Consider the following 17,483-nt stretch of genomic DNA (forward strand, 5'->3'; position numbering starts at 1 on the left):
CTTTGAATGTATACATCATACCTCTTTATTTATCATTTAATTAACATGTAGGTAAGTTTCATATCTAAGTTTTATTAGCTTTACAGATGAAGTCATTTGATGACTATTATGAATGTTGTAATAATAAATATGTGGATGTACAGGAGTCTCTGTATTATATAGACGTGCATTCCTTTGCATTTATTACCTAGGTTCTTAGAGATGCATTATGTTCTCAGCTGTTTTAACTTTTAGAAGCCTTGATATTAAATTACACAGTAGTTGCAATAGATCAAGTTCTCACCAATATTGTATATGAATCCTTTGTCCCATACCTTCATTGGCTTTTATTTTCTTTGTCTGTTTATTTAAAAAGCCATTTTGACAAGGTTGACTATAATCTTAACAAATCTTGAGGGTGCTCAAAATATTAATCTCAACATCTGCCTAGTAATGGAAAAAAGAAGAAAAAGCCATGTCACTTATGTTGATAAAGAAGTCAGATACACAACAAAAGCTGCCACATGGTGAACAGGCAGGCTGTAGAGAAATATAAAGGGATCTCACTATGTTGTAGAAATCAAATGTGTAAAGAAAAACAGACTATGACAAGAGATGGAAACAAAAAGTAACTTTTGTTCCTTCAGAAAAGTGCTAACTCCTAAGCTATATGGCTGTGGTCTTACAAGCTACTGCACCGAAATGGTATATTTGTAGGAAAAAATTAAAATGCCTTTAAAAGACTATTTTGTCCACCTATTTCTTTAACATGGCTTAAGGTTAACCTCTAATAATAGGGGTTATTCCTTGGATAAGTTATCAAGCTGCACTGGAATATAAAAGGAAACCTGAAATACAAGATAAAATTAATAGTATTTTTATTTTACAATTGATCTTAGCCAAAAGGTCAAAAAGCAATGTATTTTTATTTTAACTGAATTTTTTCTAATTCACTTTTTTTTGGTTCTTTTTTTCAGAGCTGGGGACCGAACCCAGGGCCTTGCGCTTCCTAGGCAAGCGCTCTACCGCTAAGCTAAATCCCCAACCCTCTAATTCACTTTACATCTTACTTACTGTCCTCTCCTGAACACCCTTGTCAGACAGTCCGTCCAACATTCCCACTGCCCTTCACATCTGAGCAAGTGGCAAGGAGTGTAATGGGCATCCTTGATGCTGGCACATCAAGACTCTATAAGGCTAGGTGCATCCTCACCCAATGAGGCCAAACTAACAGCCTAGCTAGAAGATCATATCCCACATAAAGGCAACAGCTTCTGGAATATAAGATGGATGGAATACTATTTGTAATAACATTTTATTATATTCTGAAAATATAATACTTTGTTCACATTACAAGATATTTAATCTCACTATGAACCCCACATTTGTGTTATCTAAAGAAACTTTACTGAAGCTCAAACACACATAGAACTCCACACAATAAAAGTGAGAGACTTCAACACCACACTGTCACCAAGGACAGGTCATTGAAACTGAAACTAACAGAAACACAGTCAAACTAAGAGAGGTTATAAACCAAATGGATTTAAGAGATATCTACAGAACATTTCACCCTAAAGCAAAAGAATACCCCTTCTTCTCAGCACCTCATTGTACCTTCTCCAAAATTGATGATATAATTGGTCACAAAACAACCCTCAAATGATACAAGAAGATTGAAATAATCTCATGTACCCTATCAGACCACCATGGCCAAAGGATGATCTTCAATAACAGCAAAAGCAACAGAAATCACACACACACACATGGAATCTGAACAACTCTCTACTCAAAGATAATTTGGTCGGAGAAAAAATAAAGAAAGACATTAAAGGCTCCCTGGAATTTAATGAAAATATTGACACATCATACCCAAATTTATGGGACACAATGAAGGCAAGAATAAGAGAAATTCATAGCACTAAATGGCCTAGTTAAAAAAAAACTTGAGAGGTCTTATACTAGTAACTAAACAGCACACCTGAGAGCTCTAGAACAAAAAGAAGCAAACTCACCCAAGAGGAGTAGAGAGCAGGAAATAGTCAAATTCAGGGCTGAAATTAACCAAATAGGAAAAGGAAAACAATAAAAAGAATCAACAAAACCAAAAGCTGGTTCTTTGAGAATCAATAAGATTGATAAACTCCTAGCCAAACTTACTGAAGATCCCAAAGGCAGTATCCAAATTCACAAAAGCAGAAATGAAAGGGGAGACAAAAACAACAGAAATTGAGAAAATTTTAAAAATTATCAGATCCTTCTACATAAGACTATACTCAACAAAAGTATAAAATCTAGTTGAAATGGATGGTTTTCTAGACAGATACCACTGTCCAAAGTTAAATCAAGACCAGGTAAACTATCTAAACAGGCCCACATCCCATAAGAAAATAGAAAAAATGATTAAAAACTTCCCAAACAAAAAAGCCTGAGACAGATGAATGTAGTCCAGAATTCTACCAAACCTTCAAAGAAGACCTGATACCAATATTCCTCAAACTATTCCATAACATAGAAACAGAATGAATATTGCCTTATTCATTCTATGAAGCCACAATTTCTCTGATACCTAAACCAAATAAGGACCCAACCAAAAAACAGAACTTTCCTCTAGAAAGAAAAAAAACAGAATAGTGAAAACAATTCTTAATAATAAAATAATAGCTGGGGGAAATCACCAGCCCTGACTTCAAGTTCAACTACAGAGTGATAGTGATAAAAAGTGCATGGTATTGGTACAGAGACATTTAGGTTGATCATTGGTATAGAATTGAAGACCCAGAAATAAAACCACACACCTATGCACACTCAATCTTTGACAAAAACGCCAAAAATATGGAAAAAAGAAAACATCTTTAATAAATGGTGCTGGTTTAGCTGGTTGTCTGTATGTAGCAAAGTTAAAATAAACCCGTATTTATCACTTTGCACAAAGCTCAAGTCCAAGTGAATCAAAGATCTCAACATAAAACCAGATATACTCAATCTAATAGAAGAGAAAGTGGAATAGAGCCTTGAGCTCATTGGCACAGGGGGAACTCCAATGGCTTATTCTCTAAGATCAAGAAATGATAAATGGGACCTCATGAAACTGGAAAGTTTCTGTAAAGCAAAGGACACAGTCAATAAGCCAAATCAACATCCTACACATTAGGAAAATAGCCTTCTCTAACCCCACATCTGATAGAGGGCTAATATCCAAAATATAGAAATCAGGAAGCTAACCACCAAACAACCTTATAAAAAAATGGGTGTAGAACTAAACCAAGAATTCACAACAGAGCAATCACAAATGGCTGAGAAGCACCTAAAGAAATGTTGAAAGTACTTATTGATCAGAGAATTGCAAATGAACCTTAGATTTCACTTTATACCAATCAGAATGGATAATTTTGAAACCTCAAGTGACAACCCATGTTGATAAGGATATTGAGAAAGAAGAACACTTCTCCATTGCTGGTGGGGTTGCAAACTGGTACAAACATGCTGGAAATCAAGTTGGAGGTTCCTCAGAAAATTGGAAATAGATCTACCTAAAAACCCAGCAATACCACTTTTGGGAATATATCTGAAAGATGCCCCACCATTCCACAGGGGCACATGCTCCACTATGTTCGTAGAAGCCTTATTTGTGATATCCAGAAGCTGGAAACAATCCAGATAGCCCAAGACAGAAGAATGGATGCAGAAAATATGATTTGTTTACCAAATGGACTACTTCTCAGCTATTAAGAATGAGGACATAAGGAAAAAATAAAATAAAATGAATAATAAAAAAAAAGAATGATGGCATCCTGAATTTGCAGGCAAATGAATGAAACTAGAAAATATCATCCTAAGTGAGGTAACTCACACCCAAAAGTACATGCATGGATAAGTGGATAGTAGCCAAATATATATAAAAGAAAGTACAGAATACTCATGAGTCCACAAAAGTTCAACAAGCTGAAAGGCACAAGTAAGGATGCTTCAGTCCTACTTGGGAGGAGAAGAAAGCAACCACAAGGGGGATGGAGGGAGGCACCTGGGAGGGAAAAGGGATATGGGTTGTGGTAAGGAAACATGAGCTGGTACTGGGTGGGGAAGAAGACTAAATCTCTGAGGGCCAGAAGAAAGAATGGAAATAAGAGACCTCAGGAGGAAGGAGACTGGGAGGACCCTTCAGAATATACAAGAGACCTGGGAGTTGAGAAACTCTCAGGAATCAAAGAGAGAGAGACCTTAGATGAAATCAAGAGATGGAACTTGTAGAGTCCACTTACAGCATAAAGTCCACAGGGCATAAAGTGAGGCATGGGTTTGCTATCATACAATCAAAACTCTGACTCATAATTGTTCCTGTCTGAAGAACTGCAGGGATGGAAATGGAGACGAGACTGAGGAAAAGAAGGTCCAGCAATTGGTCCAAAGGGCAGTGCAAGGGGAGTCCTCAAGGCCTGACACCATTTCTGAGGCTATGGAGCACTCACACAAAGGGACCTATCATAACTGCCCTCTGAAAGACCCAACAAGCAGCTGAAAGAGTCAGATGCAGATATTTGCACTGAGTCAATGAAGAGAAGATGCTGACCCCTCTGTTTGAATTAAGAAAAAGCTGGAGGAAGCTAAGGAGTATGGTGACACTGTAAGAGGACCAGCAATCTCAATTAACCTGGACACCTGAGATCTCTCAGACCAGGTAACATGCACCAGCAGATATGAGGTCCCCAACACAAATACAGCAGAGGACTACTGGGTCTGGGTTTAGTCTAACCCTCAAGAGACTGGAGAAGTTTAGAAATCTGATGGGGTGGGTGAGGTAGGGACCTCTCAAGGAGACAGGGTGGGCAGGGAGGAGATATGGGATGTGGAAGAGTCGAAGGATGAACCAAGAGGAGAATAAAATCTGAAGATAAAAAAATAAACAAACAAAAACAAAACAGACACAAAAACAGAAAACAGACAAAACATTTTTTCTACTAGTTGTGTGACTCAGCCCTAAGCACACACCTTTAGTCTCTCTGTGTAGAATACAAACATGCCCTTAGTGTACACCTTTAAGAGCAAACAATGAAGATAAAGCTAGTTTTTAGAAGGTAGCACCCACCTTTGAAAGTGATGTCTAATTGAGAGGCAAAGTGATGAATCATAGAAAGACCTGCAGAATAGCATGTGCCCAACTCTCAGGAGAAAAGAGAGGAAAGAGAGGGAACAGCTCAGAGAGACAAAGAAAAAGCCTTTTCATTTAAACCATTGCAATTTTGCCGAGAAGAGATACAGAGAGAGAACAAGCTAGACACATCCGAAGAAAGAAAAAGCAAGAGAATGAGAAGGAAGTAGAAGACTAGAACAGATTGCGAGAGTTAGTTTGAGGCCCAGGAGTGCAAAAAGTCAGAGGCTGAGCAAGAAACTATTTTGAATCAGTCAGCTTGGAGAAGAGTTTGAGCCACAACACCTAAGTAGAATTAGAAAGCCAGAGATCAGAAAGAACTTATTCAGTATCAAGCCCAGCAAGTCTCAGAGACTGAAAGCATTCTAGGCCTAGGTGATTGTATTAAGGTTAGAAGATTCCAGGAGTAGCCTAGGTTAAAAGACAGTGACAGCAAGCCTTGAAGACAAAACTTCCCTGAGGTGAATTAAAGGTACATTTCCATTCACAATATTGTTTTACCTTTATACTGAATATTTATACCAAATTGTTTACATTTAGGCACAAGATAGGCATTACCAAAATTAGGAGTAATTGCAGTTGTAGAGCCCCTTTCATAGTCATATTTGGAACAAATATTTGATTTTTTATAATAATAAAATATTAAAATAATATAATAATAACGGGTAGTATACATTTCTTAGTTTTATCTGTGATTCTTGATGGAGACATTGAGGGACATATTTAATATAAAGGTATTATTAGCTGCCTTTAGGTTGTTGTCATTAAGTTCTCTAATCAGAAGTTTTTCTTGACCTAAATGCAATTACCACTCTAAAGTAATGACTTTAAGGAAAAAACTAAAGGTATATGAGCCCAAACACACTACAGAATGTAGGAAATGATGTGCATACTTCAATATGGCATGAGGACTAAGACTAGGACTACTATTATATCAAATGAAGAATATTTGTAATCAATTTTTCCTGTAATAATTATTTTTGTAAAACATTATTAGAAAAGGGTAAATTACAAAATGTATGCAACTTCTGGCCAAGCCAGCTCTGTCAGTCAACAGGGTCTTCAGGGACAGAGTAAGGATTAAGGAAAGAAAAGACAACACTAAAAACATGACTCCAGCAAGTGCTGAACTGGCTTAAATTTCTCCTAGTCTGCTTTTTATCTCATTCTAGGTATGTGCAAAGAATATGGCCAGTTCTAAGGCATAAACAAAGTAGTCGAGGAACAAACAAGCCATAAACAAAAGTCCCAAGGTCACTGTTTCTAGGGATGGATCAAGACGATCAAGAAACAAGGGTACATTCCTCAGCTGTATTTTTCTTGAGCTTACTTCCTTGTCTCAGCTCAATTTCAAATATTCTTACCAATTTACTAAAAGTGACAACAAATGCTCTCAACATCTCCACCTTTTTTATTTCATAAATAAGACTGCATCTGTTTATGTTGTTATGACAAGAATGCATTCCTTACCCATCATTGAAAATGCATTATCCAGGCCTTGAGGTTGCTGTCAGCGCGAGCCGCTGCAGAGGTTCAGGGCCGCCTGTGAGTGTGAGGCTGCAACCCTCTCCTCTCCTCCCGCTGAACGCTTCTCCAACCGAAACTCTGCCTGCCTCACTCTGGGCCCAGGCCCCGTTGCACCCCATCCAGCAGCAGACAGCAAAGCCGCCTTCGCCGCGTCCCGAGGAACCTACAGCCTCTGCCATCGCCGCCCACCTAGCAAGATGGGAAATGAGGCGAGTTACTCTTTGGAAATGTGCTCACACTTCGATGCTGATGAAATTAAAAGGCTAGGAAAGAGATTCAAGAAGCTTGACTTGGACAATTCTGGTTCTTTGAGCGTGGAAGAGTTCATGTCTCTGCCTAAGTTACAACAGAATCCTTTAGTACAGCTGGTAATAGATATATATAGTACAGCTGGGAATAGAGAAGTTGACTTCAAAGAATTCTTTGAAGGATTCTCAGTTCAGTGTCAAAGGCGATAAGGAACAGAAGTTGAGGTTTGCTTTCCGTATCTATGACATGGATAAAGACGGCTATATTTCCAATGTCTCCATGTCTTCCAGGTGTTGAAGATGATGGCGGGCAACAATCTGAAAGGTACACAGTTACAACAGATTGTAAACAAAACCATAATAAATGCAGATAAGGACAGAGATGGCAGAATATCCTTTGAGGAATTCTGTGCTGTTGTAGGTGGCCTAGCTATCCACAAAAAGATGGTGGTGGATGTGTGACTCTTTGAAGAATACAACCCAACGCTTTTGCTTTCTTCTCCATCTCTGAAGATCTGCTCAAGACGTCCAACAATGCTCTCTGTGTATTTAAATGGAAGTATTTTTCTCTGTTGGAGAAGCCACATTTTCCAACATGAGCCTCATGAAGCCAACTAAGTGGTTATTGAACTCCTACTCTCTCAATAACTAAGTGTAGCACTTTAAAGTTTGAGGGGCAGCAGCATGAAAAGAGCATATCAGTATGGTGGAGAAAGGGGAGGGGTGGCTCTTTAATTTATTTTTCTTCAACTTTTATAACAAGAAAGTATCTATATATACATATGTAAATAATTATATATATATATATATATATAGCTTTCTACATATTTAGTAGATTGGCTTTAATTTAATATACTTGATTCAGAAGCAAAATGTTAGAGTACAAAAGTGCCAAGCAGAACATACACCATCCTTACTTTTATTTCACACAGTTTTATATGTAGATAGAGGATTGTACAATTTGTGCCAGGTATTAGGCCAGCTAGTTTCTTTTCTCTGTGCTTTCTCCCTTGAGAGATTAGACAAAGCATTTGTTAATGCCCCATTATTTACCTTAATTACACTTTTGTAATGAGCCTGTAACTTTATTTATATCTCTGAATATCTTTCCAGGGACTGTGTCTTATTGCCGAGCAGTGTTTAATCCATCTCTGTTGGAGGTCTAGTTCAGTGCTGTTGTCAAGAGTGGGTTCTTGTGTCCATAGAACTGCATATACTGTGGCTGCTTCAGGCTGATACTTTTTAAGTAGTCACTGTTACTTTTATTAAGCGTCCCTGAGAAAAATGTAATTAGCAGTTGTGATTTTTATCAAGGTCAGAAGTTTTCTGAGGCAGTCATGACTTTTTTTTTAAATGTATTATTTAGTGAAGAAAACCCAAAGAAATCATGCAATGACTTAAAACATCCTTGTTTCATTGTACACAAGGAAACACTTGTCACTAAACTGTAAATCATGGGTTTATTTTCCTTCTGCATTTCAAAAGACAGTTAACTGGAAAAAAAGTCAACTGATACTTAATGAGCACATATTTATGTAAAATCCCATTTGTGGTTAAAATGGGGGAATATCCTGCTAATCTATATGCCATAGGAGAGCAGATTTTGCCCACATTTATATTTTTAAAATTCCTTTGCCAGAAGACAAGATAGCACAAGATGGATTTTTGTTTTGCCCCCACAACTAGTGATGGATGATGATTAATTAGATTTGTGTGACATAAAAGTACGTCAAGTTCTACCACTTGACATTATCCCTTGCCTTTTCTGCAAAGGTACTGGAAGTAAGACATTCTGGATAGTGTTATATGGCATTCTTCCCTATACAGTTTTGCTATATAAGTTGGTTTTGTAATGATGAATGGTAAAGGGCAGGTTTAATCGAGGTGAGGGAATATTAAATTGAGTACACCTGCCTGCCACCGCTGTCCCTTCAACTGAGTGCTGCACACCCTGGCTCTGTCTGTGAGAGAAAAATCCCAGTGCTTGGTGTCTTTGCATGACATGGAGTTTTGCATGTAGATCAATTTAAAATGTACCTCTTGTTTATACAATTTGCATAATTTTAAAAGATGATGTTGCCAAACTTTGGAAATGTTAATACTCAAAATGAAAATCTCTGCTCCATGTAACTACTTTCTCCCTCTGGATCAGTACATGGCTTGCAATCCCAGCCATTGGTGTGATCTGTCCCAGTGTCAACCGCCATGTGCTTTGCTTCAAGAGGGATTAACTAGTCTTTTGTGACTTTTTTGTACATAATTATTTGTTACAAATATTTTAGCAAATGCTTTCTATATCTCTTGCTTGTGCATATCTTGGCTAGCATTGTGGAAAAAATAGTGCAAACTATTTCCTTACTGGGGAATGAGGGGGGTTCTTTTTTAGTTTGTGTGAGGGAGGTGGGGAGGGCATGGTTTATGTTGAATGTTTAAATTTTCTTCTGCATGGTACATGTCATGTTGTGAAATCTTTAGAGAACTTCACACTGTATGAGTAAGAAAATAAAATATTTGAAACTTGAAAAAAAAGAAAATGCATTATCCAAAGCAATCCTTCTTATAGGTCATTGACTGCCATTCTATTAAATAAATTACTTTGTCCTGGCAATCGATCTTAAGTTTCAAGCAATTTATTTCGACCACCTACATGTTGCTATTATAAAAGGCAAGTTTAATCAAAATGGGTAAGAATAAAAGTATTCTCAGGACAAGAAGGGCCAACATGCTCAAACTACATATGCCATTCTAGATGGAAATACCTTAAGCCAGAAATAATTTTAACAGCAATATCTGTGGCATCACAACTCAGTGGAGCAGCAGTTTTTAAATTCATAATCTCAGTATGCGAAGTTATAATATCTGAAGAGGTGCTATAATTATGCCAAATACACTGCAATTGTCATTGCATTTTACTCCAATTATAATGACTGTCATTTTAAATTTTAGAAGTGACACAAATCCATTGTTATTCAGTGTGACACTAAAAATGGCTTTTTACTCTTTTTTAACTCATCACCATCCATTTATTTCAGCATCGACTACTCACCCCCTCAGCAATGGTATCCACTGGTTTTTATAAATATGTACAATGACTCCCTTTGCTCTTAATAATACTTACCCATTTTCTTATCATCTCTAAAGGCAAGTGCACAAAGTCATGGATACTCAAATGAATTTCTACAGAAGGTTGAAGATACAATGACCATCATCAGCCTGAACTACCATTCTGGAAATTCTTTACTTCGTCCAATTTTCTAACACATGAGTGTTTCAAAATGAAGAAAGGAAGAGTAACATACAAACATCAGCACATTATTATTTTCTTCTGACAATTTAAGCAGGAAGACCAGTCTAACTTGAGAGTTGGTAATGATATAAAGGTCAAAGGCATACAATTGCAACCTTATAACAAAAGGGGGCTTTTTTATACTTTCTAAACTAATTCTATTCAATTTCAATTATAGTACAAATATTTTCCTAATTTTCAATAATACTTCCTTTGTTTTTCCCAAATAAAGGAGATTATGACCCCATGGTTCCTGCTAAGCAAATGCTTTACAGTAAAGCTGTCATTGCTCCCCTATGTTTGTTCATTGCTCTCTTTTTAAAAACAAAATTCTGCAGGTTAACTGCTGCCATTACAAGCTGACAGAATAAGAGCACATCTGAAACTTTTGCCCAGACCTCCATTTGGATCTTTTTCTCCAATTGGATTTTTTGGTGGTGAGGGACTTTTTCTTCTTTTTTATTGGATATTTTTATTTGCATCTCAAAAGTTATTCCCTTTCCTGGTTAACACCCATAAGCCCTTTATCCAAGCCCCCTCCCCTTCCTTTATAAGGGTATTCCCCCTCCCTAACCACCTCCCCTTCTTGCCTCATCACCCCGACATTTCCCTACACTGGAGAGATCCAGCCATGGCAGGACCAAGGACGTCTCCTCCCATTGGTGCTCAACAAGGCCACCCTCTGGTACAAATGCAGCTGGAGCCATGAGTCTGTCTATGTATAGCCTTTAGGTAGTGTTTAGTCCCTGGGAGCTCTGGTTGGTTGATATTGTTGTTCTTGTGGGGTTGCAAGCCCCTTCAGCTCCTTCAATGCTTTCTCTAACTCCTCCAATGGAAATCCTGTTCTCATTTCAATGGTTTGCTGCAACCATTCACCTCTGTATTTGTCGTGCTCTGGCTGAGCCACTCAGGAGACAGCTATATCAGGTTCCTGTCAGCATACACGTCTTGGCTTCATCAATGCAGTCTAGTTTTAGTGACTGTGTAGACAAGGTGGGGCAGGCTCTGAATGGACATTCCTTCAGTCTCTCTTCCAAACTTTGTCTCCATATCTCCTCCTATGAATAGGGAAATGTCAGGGCAGGGAGGCAGGAAGGGGCAGTGGTTGGAAAGGGGGAACTCCCTTATAGAAGAGGGGGGACAGGAATAGGATAGGGGGCTTATGGACAGAAAACCAGGAAAGGGAATAACATTTGATATGTAAACAAAAAAATCCAGTAAAAAATAAAATAAAAAAGATTAGATGCGGTAACACAGGACATTACATTTACCTTAACCCCAGAAACTGTTTCCTTTTTAGCCACAGCAAACAGTTGTCAATTTTCAAATGTCTCTGAAAGTGTTCAGAAAAAGCTTTCTAAATGCCAACTGTCGTTTTGCTTTTTCCAATATTAGATTGATTTCCAGACCAGTCCATGATTGAGTCAGAATAACTGGTCACATTAAAGGAAAGAGAAAGGTCATTATAACAACTTCTCTATTTGGTTAATTTTTTGAGACCATTTTCCACAGTCCCCATGTTCTCTATCCACAAAGTCTAAAAGCTTGAGGCAAGGCAGCTTGTCCAGTCTGGAATATAGGCAAGAAAAGATGGGTCAGAACATATCTCCAATACTGTTTCCCTGTCACCATTGTCAGGGCACTCACTCTGGCAGCAACCACACACCTTCAGCATCCTCCAAAACAAACAAAAAACAAATGAAAAAGGAATGTGCCTTCTTCCCCATACTAATACCTGATTGGGACCAGGCATATGCGAGTAGGTGGATCCTTCCATTTCATCTAGACATTAGTGTGCTGAGTGGTATAATGCCATAAACATTTAGCAGCAGAGAGTTCCTTGGTATTCAGATCAAAATATTCAAAATAATTTTTGGTGAAAGATTATAAAACTCACACTTTTTATGTAACTGAATTTTTAGAGCACCATAGGCTTATTCTATAATTGCCTGTAACAGCAATGATTTTAGCATGATAAGCTAAAATGTATGTAACTGAATTTTTTTATGTAACTGAATTTTTAGAGCACCATAGGCTTATTCTATAATTGCCTGTAACAGCAATGATTTTAGCATGATAAGCATCTTTAAATGTATATTCAGAAATCTACCGATGAGGAATTATAATCTTGAACTTGTGACTGAATTGTAAACTGCCAATGTTCCATTAGCATATATATTAGCATATATATATTTATATTTATATATAAACCTTTAAAAGTTACTTTGCAATGTTAAAATAAAGTATTTTTGAGAGTGAAGTCATAGAGCATAGTCATAACTTTGGAAGGCAAAAACAATTTTTTAACAGTGTAAACAATCCAATGTCTCTAAAATCAATACCAAGTGCATTATTTACATGTTACAAAATTTGGCTCCCAGTTCATTTAGAGGAATGCATGATGGTGCAGTTTTTAACACTTCATTAGACAAACATTGCTTTAAGTCCTATCTTTTATGTCTGGTTTCTAGGACAGGAATTACTTAAAATATTATTCCAATTTAGAGGTATCTTTAAAGACCTGTTTATCTGGGTTGGCTCATGTCATGTATTGTTGGCCATAATGATTCCAACTCTGAGTTACCAGTTTTAAATCAACTTTCTGTTATGAGTGTTACAAATTTTTAACCATACTCAACAACTTATAAGCCAATAATCTATAACCAAGATAGGCAGAATACATTTATATATTTAGGACCAGTCAGAAACAAACACAAATTGGCTATATGCATAATTTACATACTTAGAATAGATATAAAATATTTTCTTCCTTATCTAGCTGTAATGTCAAGTGAAGAGCACCTTGACATCTGTTGAACCCAATAATCCCAGCCACAGAGATTTTTGTAAGAGAAGCAGCCATCAGCATCCTGTCCAGAGAAGCTAAGAAGGTATTGGACCATTTAAGAGCAGCTTGTACAGACAATTAGCTGCCAGCAGGGCTTTCCCCACAATGCTCAACTCCTAGCTACAGGTACAGGGCTCCAAGGACAGTTTATCAGTTTTTGCTGTACTAATTAAGTCTGCTTTTTAAAAATAAGTTAAAATTAAATCAAGGAGTAAACAGCCAGCAGATAAAATTTTAACCAGTTTTTCTTTTCAATATGAGACATAGAGCAAAAACTGACAGGCATTAGAAAGGAATGAGAATCAGATGTCCCACCAAAGGTATGCAGAACCACAACTAGACATTCCCCTAGTGGAATTCAAAGTAAGCAGGATATCTCCTGACCTCCTCTTGATTTTAGTATATTTCTGAACATATGTGCAAAACCATTCTACCATTACCCTGTCCCATTTTTCAGTTTTTACTCACCATTGTCCCAAATTTTCTACATTTTCCTTTACACAAGCTTCTATGTCCCACCCATCACACTCAAACCACAACATTGAGGCACCATGTGCCTAAACTATCTCAGTCAGTTAACAGAGTCTCAAGGAAGGGAGTAAGGAATAAAGAAAGAAAAGACAATTAGACAACACTATAACATGACACAAGCAAGTGCTGAAGTGGGTTTAATATCTTCCAATCTGCTTTTATATCACTCTAGGTAAATACAAAGTGTATGGCCAGTTCTTTTTTTTTTCTTTTATTGGATAATTTTATTAACATTTTAATGTTATCCCCTTTCTCAGTTTCCCCTCCAAAAACCCACTATCTCATCCCACTCACCCCTGCTTCTATGAAGGTGTTCCCCATTCACTCCTTCACATCTTTCCACCATGACATTCCCCTACACTGGGGCATCGAGCCTTGGCAGGACCAAGGGTCTCTCCTCCCATTGATGCGCAACAAGGCCATCCTCTTTGACATAAGCTGACAGAGCTATAGACCCATGCCTGTGTACTCTTGGGATGGTGCTTTAGTACCTGGGGCTCTAGGGGGTCTGGTTGCTTGATATTGTTGTTTTTCTTATAGGGTTGCAAACTCCTTTGACTACTTCAGTCATTTCTCTAATTCCTCAATCAGGGACCCTGTTCTCAGTTCAATGGTTGACTGAGAGTATCCAACTCTGTATTTGTCAGGCTCTGGCAGAACTTCTCAGGAGACAGCTGTATTAGGCTCCTTTCAGCATTCACTCCTTGGCATCTTCAATAATTCCTGAGTTTGGTGTCTGTGTATGGGATGGATCCCCCAGGTGGAGCAGTCTCAGGATGGACTCACTTTCAGTCTCTCTGCTTTACACTTTGTATACACATTTCCTCCTGTGAGTATATTGAATGACTGAGAAGCATTCAAATGTTCAGCATTCTTAGTTATCAGGGAAATGCAAATCAAAACAACTTTGGGCATATCACACCAGTCAGAAATGCTAAGATCAAAAACTCAGGTGACCACAGATGTTGGCAAGGATGTGGAGAAAGAACATTCCTTCATTGTTGGTGGAATTGCAAGCTGGTATAACTACTCTGGAAATCAATGTGGAGGTTCCTCAAAAAATTGAACATTGTACTTCCTGAGGACCCAACTATACCACTCCTGAGCATATGCCCAAAAGATGCTCTAACATATAACAAGGACACATGCTCCACTATGTTCATAGCAGCCTTATTTATAATAGTCACAAGCTAGAAAGAACCCAGATATCCTTCAACAGAGAAATGGAGACAGAAAATGTGGAACATCTTCACAATGAAATACTACTCAGCTATTAAAAATAACTTCATGAAAATCTTAAGCAAATGGATGGAACTAGGAAATATCATCCTGAGTGGGGTAACCCAATCACAAAAGAACACACATGATATGCACTGACTGATAACTGAATATTAGCCCAAAAACTAGGAATACCCAAGATACAATCCACAAACCACATGAAGCTCAAGAAGAAGGAACACCAACGTGTGGATACTTCAGACCTTCTTAGAAGGGGAAAAAATGGCCAGTTCTAAGGCATTGACAATGTAGTCAAGGCATAAACAAAGATCCAGAGATCACTGTTTCTAGAGATGTATCAAGATGATAAGACACAAGGGATACATTCCTCAGCTATATTTTTCTTGAGCTTACCTCCTTCTGCTAGCTCAATGCTAAATATTCTTGCCAATTGCCTAGAAACTGTACCAAAAGCTTCCAAAAGCATCATAATGTAGTCACAGTCATACCCTGAGAATAGGTGGGGAAAAGCTCATGGAGATTGAGCATTATGCAATGAAATATAAACAATTGATGTCTGATTGGGGACAGTGAGTTTTCTTCATGGAATAAACCAAAGAGTGACTGTCCTTTCTTCAGAAGATGGTTTCCCACAAAAACACATAGGGGAAATGGTAGGTATAATCTGTGGAATTTTATTTTATTTTTATTGGATATATTTTATTTACATTTCAAATATTATCCCCTATATGATTTTGCCTCCATAAGCCCCCCTCTCATCCCTTTTCTCTCTTCTTGTAGGAGGGTGTTGCCACACCTAACCACCACCTCTTCCCACCTCCCTGCCCTGATATTCCACTACACTGAGGGGTCTGGTCTTGGCAGGGCCAAGGGCTTCTCCTCCCATTCATGTCCAACAAGGCTAGGATCATCTCCTTAGATGCAGGAAAAAAAACATTTTACAAAATACAATACCCCTTCATGTTAAAAGTGTTGGAGAGATCAGGAATTCAAGGCCCAAAACTAAACACAATAAAAGCAATTTACTGCAAACAAACAGTCAATATAAAATTAAATGGAGAGATACTTAAAGCAATCCCACTAAAATTGGGGACAAGACAAGAATGTCCACACTCCCCATATCTATTCAATGCTAGCTAGAATAATAAGACAACAAAAAGACATCAAGGGGATACAAATTGGCAAAGAAGGGTTAAAGGTATCACTATTTACAGATGATATGATAGTATACATAAGTAGCCTAAAAATTCTACCAGAGAATTCCTACATGTGATAATCACCTTCAAAAATGTGTATACAAAATTAGCTCAAAAAAATCAGTAGCCCTCCTTTATATAAATGATAAATTTGATGAGCAAGAAATCATGGAATAAACACCCTTACAATATCTGCAAATAATATAAAATTCTACTCTAACCAAGCAAGTAAAAGACCTGTATGACAAAAAATTCATGACTCAAGAAAGATATTAAAGAATATTTCTAAAGATAGAATGATCTTGCATTCATTGGTAGAATTAAAATAATGAAAATGGCCATCTTACCAAAAACAATCTACAAATTCAATTCAATTCCCATCAAAATTCCACCACAAATTTTTACCTACCTTGAGAGGACAAATCTCAACTTCATATAGAAAAAGAAAAAGAAAAAAAGGATAGCAGAAACAATCCTGTACATTAAAAGAACTGACACTATCACCATCACTGATTCAAGATATACTTCAGAGCAATAGTAATGAGAAGTATTTGGTATTGGTATAGACACAGATAGATGGTCAATGGAATAAAATTGAAGACTCTAAAACAAACTCACACATCTATGTATACTTGAATTTTGACAATGAATCCAAATTTTGACAATTACTTATGGAAATAAGTAAGCATCTTCAACTAATGGCTGTCTTCATGTAAGAATGCAAATAAATCCATATTCATCACCCTGCACAAAACTCAAAACCAAGTGGATTAAAGACCTCACTATCAATCCAGATCTAATAACAGAGAAAATGAGGCATCGCATTTGAAAATGAGTTTGAAAGCATTTCAACAGGAAATAACTTCTTGAACAAAACACCAGTGGTTCAGGCACTAAGAATGATGATTGATAAATGAAACTTCATAAAACTGGGATGTTTCTGTAAGGCAAAGAGCACTGTCAATAGGATAGAATGGCACCCTACAGCTTGGAAATATTTTTTCACTAACCCTATATTATCAGGAAGAGGGCTAATATCTAAAATACGTTATACAACAACAAACCCAATAACTTGTTTTTTAAAAAACAGAATACAGAGCAATCATAAAATTCTCAACAGATGATTTTTTAAAGGCTGAGAAATATTTAAAGAAATGTTTAACATCCTTTGTCATCAGGAAAATGAAAATGAAAAAGGCACTAGATTCTACCTTATAACTCTCAGAATGGCTAAGGTCAAAAACTCAAGTGACAATGCATGGTGGTAAGGATATGGAGCAAGGGGTTCACTCTTCCATTACTGGTGGGAGTGCAAACACTTAAAACGACTTTGGAATAAAATTGGTAACTCCTGAGAATTTACCCAAAAGATGCCCCATTGTTCCACAGGGAAACTTGTTCAACTATGTTCATAGCAACATTTTTATAATAGCCAGAAACTGAAAAACAACCTAGATGACCTAGAAATGAATAATGAATA

At 37.3% G+C, this 17,483-nt stretch overlaps 1 pseudogene; it reads left to right on the forward strand.

Moving 5' to 3' along the window:
* The first annotated feature begins 6,835 nt into the window (after positions 1–6,835).
* Positions 6,836–7,365, forward strand: Ppp3r1-ps4 (protein phosphatase 3, regulatory subunit B, alpha, pseudogene 4; annotated as a pseudogene).
* Positions 7,366–17,483: the final 10,118 nt, after the last annotated feature.

The sequence above is a fragment of the Rattus norvegicus genome, chromosome 8 (assembly GCF_021556685.1).
Source record: "Rattus norvegicus strain SHRSP/BbbUtx chromosome 8, alternate assembly SHRSP_T2T, whole genome shotgun sequence".
NCBI classification, from domain to species: domain Eukaryota; kingdom Metazoa; phylum Chordata; class Mammalia; order Rodentia; family Muridae; genus Rattus; species Rattus norvegicus.